Raw genomic sequence first — 10,049 nt, 5'->3', positions numbered from 1 at the left:
GTTCAATTTCTTTTTTCTGTTTTCTTTGTTGCAATTATTTAATTACCTATTTCCATGTTCCATGTGACCTTTAATTTTCCTTCCCAACTTCCATAAGGTACAAGGCACCCAAGACACTAAAACTGTTCAGCTAAATAATAGCAAGAGAGTAATGCTGGTGGGCAAGAAATGTAATAGAAATCAGAATAACTTTATTAGCTCCAAATCTGAGCTCGAGAATGAATTCATATTTTTCTTTTCTTGGTATAAACACTCAAAGCCTTAAGTATCTTACGGGGTTTAAACAATAACTGGAAGACTATGAACTAGCAGCGATTCTATTAAAGCTTTGCCCTAAAGGAAAATTAAGACTTATTCTCTTCCTTTTCTAGGGAAATAGAGCACTTCAATACTATGTGTTTTTCATTTAATGCATATGTCAATATGCTTTAAAAACATTATTTCCAGCATCGAAAGCTGTGTGCAAGCAAGAGTGTTCTGATTAGGTACAAACTTGGCTTATCTGAAAGTTTTTAACCCTGGTACATACCTGGGTACTGGTAGGAAAGTTACAGTCACCTGACCAAAGAGAGACAGCAAATGAAACATATGGATGATTCAAAACACTGCTCATTTTCCAGCAGATCAAATGCAACATGACCTAATGCAATGGTCTGCCATAAACAACCTAACATGAAAGAAGTGGTGAGAAGAGAAGTAGTTTTCCTGTTCTCTTGGGAAAAAAAGACACATATATCAAAATCCATAAATGCTAAAAATATCTTATTGAGGCAAGTACTGACCCTTTGATGGAATATTAATTCCTTCAACTTAGCTTAGTTTCCTCCAAGCATTTTGCAGTTAGCAGTACAATGCTACTCACATCATGTGAAAACTCATCCTGTTTCAGAAAAATTACACAAAGATTTTACATCACCATTTTTTTTACCTGCAGTAAATCAACACAGTGATATAAACACAAAAGACAAAAAGAGGTTCCTACCCTCCAACACAATGCTTTTTCTTAGTTCAATCCAGCTATGATATGAAACCATTGTGCACTGTATTTCTAAATTTTCAAATGCGAATTTCCTCAAATCATAACCTTATGAGTCAGGGGAAGAGAGTTGCAGGAGAGGTTTTCCTCAAGAACAGGTTCCCAGGTAAGTGCTTGCAGGGCTTGTACAGGCTGCTGGGGAGTGCAAATGCAGTCGCAGGCTTTGAACTCCTGCAGAACATTTCATATGTCATGTCTCATTTGGATGCAATTTCATTAACTTCAGAACAAATCTGTAGAAATCGACCTAATCTCACAATACTAACACGGCCTTTGTTTTGATTGCTGATTAAAAGATATTATATCTGATTCCAATGTGAATGAGGAAATCTTTTTTAAGCAATCCTCTGCTGTGCATCGTAATGCGAGGCAAGGTGGGACCCTTCCCAGCTTTGATGGAGCTGAGGTCCTCCCAGCTGCTTTCTACATAACACAAAACAAACAAATTAGCTTCTAACGAGTGGAATGTTTCCCAAGGCCTCTTTTCCATAGTGCTCATTAACTGAAAACTCATTAGTTTGAAGGGGCTTCCTCTGTGAGGAGCAGCACCCTCAGCCTGTCCCACCACACCCCCCGCCCAGGGTTACTGTGGGCATGTGCCACTTGCCTCCCAACAACCGACTTAATGTGTTACTTGGGCTTAGTTCAAGTTTTGCACCCTTCAGCTTTGTTCACTTCTAACCAATTCCTGTACTAAATGGCCAAAGCAAAGATCTCAAACTTTATTTACCATGTAACCTGTCACTGTGATAAAAAACTAAAGCCTTTTTCAACTTTCAAGGAAGAGACAAGACTTGTTTAGTTTTCCCTGGCAGTTACTTCTGCTTTGCAAACCCCATTCAAATGCAGACAGTTACTTTTGAACAGTGAGAGAAGGTGTTAAATTGAGATTATGGTAAACAGCAGATTTCTTTAGTTGGTGAAGAAATTATTTCATGAAGACACAAGAGAATTAAGCAGAGTTTCATGTCACTTACTGTATGTGCTGATCAGAGAGCGAATGATGAGTTTCTTGCTGTGGACAACTGCTCTGTGGAATACTGTGCAGACTTCAGGTGGAAGAAAATGAAATTCATGCTTTAAAATGGAGGAAAAAAACCCCAAAACAACTTCTTAGCCCTTTTGTGTGAAAAATAAACAGATCTTTCTTGCCAGATTTATTATTCTATTTACATGTTGCCTGAATGCGTTGAAGAATATTTTGAAATTTTTTTCTTCTGTGTATCGTTTCACTATTATTGTGACAGCTTGCCTCTGTCAAAGAAAAAAAGACTCTTTCTCTTTATTATATTCACCAATGCTGAGATCTAGGACTTCCTAAGTCTGAAGGGAATGCCACTTTTGTTGATGAGATCTACATCATTTTAGCTATGTTGGGTACCAAGTTATGAGTAGGCAGAAGAGATTTTAAACATTACTACTACACTGTAAAAGATGGAGCAAGCACTAGGCTTTATTTTGTAATTCTAACTAGATAGCAATTATGGCTTCTTTTGATAGTAGACAAAAAGGCAAATCCTACAGATCAGATCTTCCCTGTACACATAAAAATTGTTAAAAGGGCCAAACTTGTATCAAAACAGCTGACATTCTAGTGGGGCACCACCTCCTGCTGAGCTGGGACCAAACTTGTGTCACGTAGGCAACCTCCAGCTTAAAGAAGAGGAGCACAAGGCCTCCAAATGATGCCCGGGGACTAACAAGAAACAGGCTGAAACCTTTCTTTTAACCATAAATGCAAAACTGTCCATTTTTCTTCTCTCCATAGCAGGGGTTGAATGGCCAGTGCTTTCCTGCCATTGACTCCCTCTGTTGGCTGTATCCATGTCCTCCGGCTCCTGGCTTTCAGATGGCATGCACATATGCTATTCAGAGCAGCACAGACTGTCATCTCCTTATCTAGTGTATTATGTGACTAGTGAAGTGCCACATGGTTGAACACCAGGAAACATATTGCTTGCTTTCACTATCAATGACCTAGAGGGAAGAATATGCGAGAGAGGAAATTTGCGGTGTGATAAACTGGGGCTGGGACTTCGAAGCAGGTCTAAGCAATGGAAGAACTTGACAAAAAAAGTGACTGCTGACTTCAAAGATGCAATGCTTGGCCTGTACAAAATGGGGTGCTGCTTATTTAACATAAATTGACAGGGCTAGCATAGCAGCGCAATCAGAAAACAGAATATGAAGTTTTAACTGGAAGTGAATGTCTTTCAACTTATCAAAAACTCTTAGCAACTCTGTGGTTTCTTCTTTACTTTCTGCATCATTATGCAGATGACCAAATTTCTAACAATGAAGTTCAAGCCAGTTTCCATTCCTAGGCATGCAGTACATGTGTGGAGAGCTAAATCCTGCAGGACTATATGTCCTCATTACCACTAAAGAAGGTAATTCAGCAGATGACTTCAGCTTCAGTTTCATGAGGTAGGAAACAGCTTTGGCCACACACCACCTGCCTTGAGGTATAGGTGCAAGGCAAAATTACAAAGGAAAAAATCACTCCTGCGCCCTAAATTACTAATTTAAATGCACCCATTTGCATCAGGGCTGTCTAAGAGCCCCCGTCACAGTGACATTGCTAAACATAATAATACAATCAAATAATAATACAATCAAATAATATTATTATCAGGACCTTAATTTATGTTATCTTAGAACACTTGCATTTCTATTTTGCATGCAGCCACTTAGCTTAAGGAGTAAATGTCACTGAAAAACATGCACAGAGGATATTCTAACCCCAAATTATCCAGTCTAAGGTCACTGGTTTTACTGTGGGAAGTGGAACAAGTTAGGGACTTGAGCAGAATTTAGGTTAAAATAGAATATGAGCCTTCATCTGTAGAAAGGCTTTTTTGCCTATATAATAAAAGGTACTAGCGGAACATGATATTCAAATGCAGAAGCTACTTGAACTTTCTATTATCCTCTGTTAAGTAGTTATTGAGTAGACACACCACTATATAGCTATGCCCTCAAAACAATTTGATGGGCTTCATCTAAAACTTAGACCATACCAGAAGATAAGATTAGGTTATCTGAGCCTGTATCATGTATTCAGGTTTTTTTAATTCTATTTTCATTCTCAATTTGGAATCAAATTAGCCCATATTCAAAACTAATTACTCTCTGATACTGAACTGGATTTAAACCAGGTTTCAGCACTGTTCTGAATTGTGGCCACTGCTTTTAAGAAGTCGAGTTTAAGATAATTCAGATTTAGTAAAAAGAAATTAAGTCCATTTTTATGACCTTCCTTGCTATTGAAATTCCTTATGAAATATAAAATATCTGTCCTCCAGTTATTTCCTTATACTGAAAAAATAAGTAAAGGTGATTTAAAAAAAAGGAAGATAAGCATCTTCCTTTGCCAGTGATGTGGTTTCATTTGTCCCAAAGTACCTTTCTTCTTCTTTGTTAAAATGGTATCTTCTAGGCACTGTGGCATATTAATAAAAAAAAAAATTTGAGGTTGAGGCTGATTAAAACTGAAAGTAAGACTCAATCTGACATGTTATTTTGATTGGGTTTTCAAAGTTCACATAGTTCTAGTTCTAATTTATGTTATGTGTTGTATATATCTTCTTGGTTGAACAATTACATTATTCTAAACAATTATATTGCTATGATACACATAATGCGTGGCTCCTGAGCATAAAGTTCTTTAATGATGGCAGACTGTAAAGTGGTACAGTTCACTTTTAAAAGGTCATGCATCTTTTTTCAGTAGATTAACATTTTATCTTTTAATGGTGTTAAGAAAAGGTCAAAGATTCTAACAGATGGAATATGGAAAGCTTCTATTGAAGAAGATCAATGTGTTAAGCATCAATCTAAGTCCAAAAACACAGCCATTTAATGATGGTTGTTCTTGTTTAATTTAAATTACCACTTTCTTGACCGTTTGAATGCTAAAATTACGTTTTCGTATTTAAAAGAAATGGACCATTACCATCTGACACAGATATCTATGTTTGTGTTGTATTTTCAAGAGTACTTCTTCATCGTACAAAACAAGAAAAGTTCCTTAAATAATTAGCTTACCCCTAGCCTAATGGCCTGTCATTTTGACATCCAGATAAATGCAGTGGAATGACCCCCAACAGCAACATGGAAGATAATTTTATATTGCATTAACTGAGTAAGTTTGCAACAATTTAAATTTAAATGGATATATGCTCTCAAGTCAAGTCTCTTGTGTAACATGATGTTGAACTTTTAATATAGGTGATATTATAAAATTATGATGGTATTTTTCAAGGACATATTTAGGTACTAGATCTTTTCAAGAATATTTCATTATTATTATTATGTTCTATTATTCTATTATCCAGATTTAAAAGGACAAAATCTAAGCATTTCTGTTGCCCCAATAACTTCAGACCTCAAGGGAGGAAAGTGCTGTGTCTTTGCAGGAGACTGTAAGCTCTTCTGAGCTGCTACATGCCTCTGTCTACTTTTAGAAAATAACTGGTATGACAGAGTAACATGATTGGTTTTCTGTGTGATAAAGTAAATACAAATATAAAAAAATAACAGTAGGGGGTCAAGCTGCTTTGTAGAAAGTTATCAGACAGCTCCTAAAGATTGTCAAGCTTATGTTGTTTGTAGTGTATATGTGCATTTTTCAAATATACTTGTATTTCAAGTTCCTATTATCCCCTTGAGCCAGGCCTGCTCACAACAAAAGGGTTTCCAGAAGAAGGTAAAACTCCAGTGGAATTAGGGATTCTCCTCAGGGTCTTTGGACATAACTGCTATTAACCATAAGGAAGTGAATTTGCACTCGAGTCTCCATCTTGGCTTATGGGTTCATACATTTCAGGAGCAAACACAGCCTACAGATACGATTTCAATTACTACACAGGAGAGCAAAATGGTGAGTGCTGGGAGTCACACAGCTCTTGCTGGCTGTATTCTTCCTTCTCATGGAAATGCATAACAAGATTTTGATAAACTACTGATCAAGCTAAACCAGACAGAAGAGCTTATAAAGATAGCTGTATTCTCAGAAAAATTACTAAGCAATATTAACTGAATATATTTAAGCACAATCCATCCACACACACAAATCAATAAAATATTTGTTGCTCAGACTACAATACCTAAACAGTTATTTAAAAGACAAGTTCAAAGAATAACTGATATTTTGTAGTGTAGCTTCATGTTAGAGAGAAGCCTTAAAACTTTCAGTTTCTATTCTAAGACAAGTCAAGGGCACTTGCCCCCCTCCCCTTCCAAGGATTTGGGTAAATCTTATACTGCATAGAGTTAGTCAGCTTCTAAGTGCTGGGACCTAGGAGGTAAGTTGCCCTTTACTCATATATAAGCTTCATGTAGTTGCCTCTTATTCAACTTTTTCTCTCTATAACAATGAGGTTTTGCTTTAATTTATAGGTGTTTACTTTAGAATTAAACAGCATATACCAAAGTAAGTGCTATCAGCTTCACCATTAGTTAAGAGCCTAGTTCTAGTTCCCAGGTGAAGAATAGATTTAACCCGAGGCCAATATAAGTTAACTTTTTGGACTACTTGGCCAGAAAATTCCAAAGCTGCCAAGAGAAGCTGGTCCTTCTCTTCCCAGTGCTAAGACATTTCAGCAGAGGGGCCAGTGTTTATTTCAAATACCACAGCATGGTTTGTTGATAGCCACAGTCTTTTGGTTAAGACAATCTTTGAGAATTCAGTAACCATAAATTTTATTTAAACTTTTACTGCTCCAAAGAGATAGAGTAAGGTATTGGACTAACTAAGCAAGCTGCCTTATTCCCACTGATTTCTGTTCTACTGGACTTAAAATATAGCCCCACAAACTGCTCTGAAAAGGTGACAATTTCACTGCAAAAGACTACAGAAATAACCAGCAGATATTGCTGGCAGTCTGATCATCTAGTAGCCATTAGGAATTTAAGACAATGGCTAGAAATTCTCTTTTAAGTCGCTGAAATATTCAAGAAAATCTTCTTGCTCCTTTGCTTGCTCTAACCACTGCATTTTTTTGATGGAACACAAATCCAAGTCATTCTCATGCAAGCTTCAGTGTCACTTTGAAACAGAGACTGAAACACTCAGCCTTATGAACTCAGTAATTCCTTATGAACTCCCCTCACAGCTTCAATACAGACTGTGTAAGATAGCCAAAGGAGGAAGCCCTCAGCAACCCTTAGAACAGCTCAGCGGGGACAGACCAGAGTCACTGAAGGGTAGTTCTATGTGCTAACACGACATCGAGGCAGAGATTAGCTCCAAAAGTATGATAGCTAGCTGGATAATACAAAGAAATTGTCCCTCTGCATTATTCTAAAGAAGTGGTAAGTAATGACAAAAGCAGAAATATTTTCCCTCTATCTCTGAAGAGATGATGTTAATCCAAAAGAGAAGTTTACAAAGCCAGAATGCCACAAAATAACCTACTGCAGTCACAAACTCTGCAGGTTTACACATAGGTGAAATATGGTATGGAAGAATATAAAGTATTGATCCACTCTGTTTCAAATTACAATTTCATGGGTTTTTTGTCTGTGGTATTTCCACATGCACTATCTGAGAGACCAAGATGCTTCCTTCCCATGGCTACTCACCAGCAGTAGAGGCCAAATTATACTACTCTAAACAGCTCTGGCATGCAGTCGTTCTCCCTGAGTTTGCAAAGACTAAACACACAGAATCCTGGAAAGGAATATTCATGGATACACGTTAAATGGACCCTAACCTGCTTTCTCTCCTCTGTCTTTGCTCTGCAGAGATGGCAACACCAGAAGCAGTAAATACTTATGTTTTGTCACATGAGTCAGCACATATAATTCTTCATACACATAGGAACTAGCTCTGCTGCAGAAGAAAATACCATTTTTACAATACCTTTTCACAGTGGAACTGTGCCTTAAATCAAACAAGCAAGTACTGAGTCAGCTCAGTGGCAGAGCAACAACAATTTGATCTGCTACGTGGCAAGCTTTGGTTTGGAGATACTAAACAATTCTTCATCCTGGGCCTCAGGCTTGTAAATATGATAGAAGATGATGCAATGCGTTCAGACTCTGGGGAGAAAAGGAACAGTCATACCACTCTTGAGAAATCCTTTGTGAAGAAAAATTTATTGTGTGCCCCCAGGTGCAAAGGCTATGGATGAAATGCAACTCAATAAAGACAAGTCAAGGTGTTTCAAGAGAGCTAATGAACATTTCAGTATTTGCACTTAGTCAGATAAAGCAGTTTTCCAGCTGAGTAAGGAGACAGCAATCATGTGAGTATGATTTCTCTGTGATAACAAATGCTCTCAGAGGTTTTTTTTAAGCTCCATGTTTTGTTTTTGTCTGGTACAAGGATGATCTTATTAAGGAAATCTAATCAGCTCTCCACCTTTATGCTCCCCTTTACTTTTTTTAATGTCCTTTTTGAGATGAGTTGTATTTCTTTTATGAGGGTCACCTGTCTTTTAAGCAGAGTAGTATCTTAGTATTTTCTACATATACAAAGCAGTCTTGGATACCTTTTACTTCTCGTTCTATAAAACAGTAAGTCCATTGAGATGTATTTTATAATTTATGAGTTCTGTTTGATTTTCTTGTCCAAGTGCAGCTGATGAGACATACAAAAGAAATGCTTAACATCTTATTGTCCACAGACAGAACATCAACATGAGCACTAGGAATTCATAACACCTATGGAAAAAAATGCTGCACATATGCCATGAGGTATAAGAGAATATTTTCAAGGAATGCCCATCACAGCACCTGGTCAAACCTCTGAAAGGATTTTTCATAAACCATGCTGGCTTGATAATGAATTCTGATAGAGAAGATGATGATAATTCAGCTATTCCTCTGTTACTCCTGGACTTAAAAAAAAAAAAAATATATATATTTTTTTAGCCTCTGAGTACTTCTGTGATCTGATTTCTTACACCCTGCAGGGGACAGCATTGGGTAAAGAAAAGTAGAAATCATATGATAAAGAAGCATTTGCTTCCAATTATCAAATTATATTTTGTTAATTGAGATACAAAAAAAAAATTTTGGTAGGTTGGCACAAATCGTCTCTATCTCTTCCCCCTTTAACTCTTCTGAATTATTAATCAAAATCATTTTGGTTGCGCAGTTCATTTTGCTATCGCTAGTAAGAAAGATTCCCAACAAATTGTAGTCACACCACCATTACTAATGAAGAAGAAATGCTGCATAGCATTGCTATAACTTAGGGCTTTCTTCTCATGACAGGCTGTGTAACGCTGTTTTTCAGCAGCTATGCTGAATCCCCTCTATGGTGTCAACATAGGTATCAGTTTGCAGGGGAAAAAGATTGCCTTTACACTATCATCTTTCATTAAAATATATATATGTGTATGGACATGGAGGCACACACACTCAGCGTATTTTTGCCTGTAAAAGTGCATGTAGATGCAAGACAAAGTGTTTGTTTTTATTTCCCTCAGCCATTGTTGAAAAAAATAAAAAATAAAGGTTTTTTCTCCCCCACAAATAAGCCTGTATTTACAAGTGATCTTGCAAAAGGTATATGGTAGCTTTGTTTATTTTGGACAGATGCAAAGAAGTATCTCTGAACTTCTGCCAGTGATCAAAGGAACTGATGATGTAGAACAGATTCATGGGCCATGTCCTATCAGCCTGCACTTTACCTGTCATCCATCATCCAAACCCTAAGCCTTTTTCTGAGTGATGATTGCACCCTAAACACATAAAATTAATCACCACTCTAGCCTGGCCAGGTGTCTTGCCTCCAGAAATTATCTCATTGCAGCAAAAGAACTGCTAGAATCTGATATCTGTGCTGTAATTTAATTTAAAGAATACTGCACAGTAACACTAAGATTGATTTACATATCTGAAAAGTTTCTAGTTTCACAAAGCCAATATAAATTCTTGGAGAAATATGTAATTGGAAAAAAAATTGGTTGATCATTAAATCAGGGCACCTGAATATTTATTAACTTCTGGAATTTTCAGTTGATGCTTTCTACTATAATTGTAGCTTAACATTGGGTTTAAA

Source organism: Corvus moneduloides, chromosome 12 (assembly GCF_009650955.1).
Source record: "Corvus moneduloides isolate bCorMon1 chromosome 12, bCorMon1.pri, whole genome shotgun sequence".
NCBI classification, from domain to species: Eukaryota; Metazoa; Chordata; class Aves; order Passeriformes; family Corvidae; genus Corvus; species Corvus moneduloides.
The sequence above is the reverse complement of the archived record's forward strand: the minus strand, read 5'-3'. Positions refer to the sequence as shown.